Source organism: Gasterosteus aculeatus, chromosome 15 (genome assembly GCF_964276395.1).
Source record: "Gasterosteus aculeatus chromosome 15, fGasAcu3.hap1.1, whole genome shotgun sequence".
Lineage (NCBI taxonomy): Eukaryota > Metazoa > Chordata > Actinopteri > Perciformes > Gasterosteidae > Gasterosteus > Gasterosteus aculeatus.
In genome coordinates, this window is record NC_135703.1 from 8,728,999 (window position 1) to 8,731,539 (window position 2,541).

The window sequence follows — 2,541 nt, forward strand, 5'->3', positions numbered from 1 at the left end:
TCCCAGGCGGGAAAAGGCTTGAGACATTTTGAACTTGGTCTTTTTCCATCATTTTATTGCACCAAGCAAATTATCTGAAGTTTTTTTTTTTTCATGTGTTGTCAACCTGTGGAACTGATGACACTCTTTTTTTTGTGCAGTTCTACCGTATTTGAAATAAGTTTTCAGGGGTCAGACTGCGCCAACAGAGAACACCCTTAGTTAAGGCGGCATGCAGGGGCAGCAGGGTTCACCCTTTTCCCCCGGGGGTTGCAGATGCATCGATCCAGACAAGGCTGCACTTCTCTGGGCAGCACAGAGGGACTGCTGTGCTCCGGTTTGTGGAGCCCCGATGCTCCGTCGAGACCCTGCGCCCATGCAGGAACCAGTGGGAGGGGAAGGGGGAGAGCAAGAGAGGGGATGCAAACACATCTGGCATCTGCAAAAACCCTGCACACAACTTTCATATCATCACGAGAGAAATGTAAAGGCTGCACAGAAAGGTGGGCTCAGTGTTTGCCCTCCTGCTATCACACATGAAGACAGACGATGCACCCACCCACACATGTATCCAATTGGGTGCCTACTACCTCTGCAATCTAGAAAAGTAATTATGTGAGGAACGGAACAATAAGTCACAACAATTCTCCAGCATCAGAATACACCACTCCTTGCTGTTGTTCTATTCATACAGCTCACTAAAACAATGCCGCGTTGGTGTCTGAAGAAGAAGAAGTTATTCAGCTGCATTTCAGGCAAAGAGGAATTAAACAATGCTACTTGCAATGATGTTTACATACCCGGTACTTCATATGCATATGGCAAGATCTATTAAAGCCGCCAAAGGGAAGATAGATGAAAGGCTGCGAAAGGAGGACACAATCGAGAGCGTATCAGAGTGCAAGAAATTTGTGTGGGTGCACGTCTGTGCAAGGTGTCTTTTCGCGTGGGCGAGGCCTTTTGCATTAGGCGGCAGTACAGGACGGAGTTAGAGGTTGTGGTGGTTAGGACGTGTCTTTGTTTGTGCGTGCGTAAATGTGCGAGTGAGAGTGCACAGATCTTCTAGCTAAACAGCGCACACTTCTTTCTCCATTTCAGCCGGCACGTGTCTCTGGAGCCTGTTCTCGCGCAGTCGGCCGAGAATTTTGACGAGGACAAGAACGCACGCTTGTAAGGGAAGAACATAATGAGAAAAATGCAAATACACAGTGGCGTTGGTGTGCCTGTGTGCTGCCTCCTCTTCAGGGTGACTGAGTAAAGGCCAATGGGAGGCATAGCAGCGAGCTGGAGCGGTATGGTCTTTGTGGCCAGCTGTGGGGCCATTAAAGGCCCATCTGCAGACAATAGGCTCTGTCTGAAGGACACACACAGCCTGGTTCCTGTCCTGCCCTGCCTCACTGTGTTTGTGTATGGATGCGTATACGAGTACCATGCATTTCCATGCCCCATTTTAATCTATCACAAAGGAAGACACAGAAAACATACTTAGTCATAGAGCGGCTGCTTAATGTCATTTGAATGGGTCTGCATTAAAATGTAGAATTTCCACAGCACTTACAAATAATGGACATGTTGTTATTGTTCTCTGTGGAAAACGTATAGAATCATGCTGTGGTTCACTGTGAGGCTTCAAGACATAAACAGATTACCGCGTGCAAATCAAGCTTTCATACCAGCTTCTCTTCAAAGCTGAGGAAATGAAGGTCTCTTTATTAAAAGGTTATCTCGTCTCACACGCTCGCCCAAACACAACAGCGTGTCAAAATTTAGCTGGAAAACAGCTAGCTGGTCCAACCACATACCGCTCAAAGTGGTTCAAACTAGTAAGCCACAGCTTCAAATGCCCTGACACACACACACGCACACACACACACACACACACACACACACACACACACACAAAAGGCTGCTGCATGCAGACACATGCAAAAAATATCTGCCCCAATACTAAAATAAGCCTTGAGAGGTTGCACCTGCACCTGTGCCCTGGTCCACACCTACACACAGGTGTCAGGATGTGACACATACACACAGACAGAAAGAAAGATAGCAGAGAGGGAGGGGGAAAAACGAGAGCGGGGTGAATCACACTACTGCGGTCGACCAAAAAGCTTTTACTAGATATCATCTCTGTACTTTTGAGTTTAATGATGAGTGTGATTTCAATTTTAAAATAGACTTTCAGGCATTCGATAAAAAATAAAATGCACACAATTGGGTAATTCCTCAGTTCGCTCACACGTAATTTTATAATGTGTCACAGGACTTTTGTACATGATTATGGGTGTGCGGGTAGTGGAGTGAGGGCTTAAGCAAAGTGTGTATCATTTTGAACGCTTGAGTGCCTCAAGTGTCTCATTTCGCAGTCTAGAATGAGGGAAGTCTCTAATGGAACCAACTGTGTGTCACACCCATTTATCCTTAATTGGTACGGTCCTTTTTCAAAACGGGCAGAAAAGCATGAGCGATAATTCAAATAATTTAAATAATTTAAATAAATAAATAACCTCCATGGGCAGAAACATGCATGTTAGATCACACGGACTCACAAGCACCCAAAAA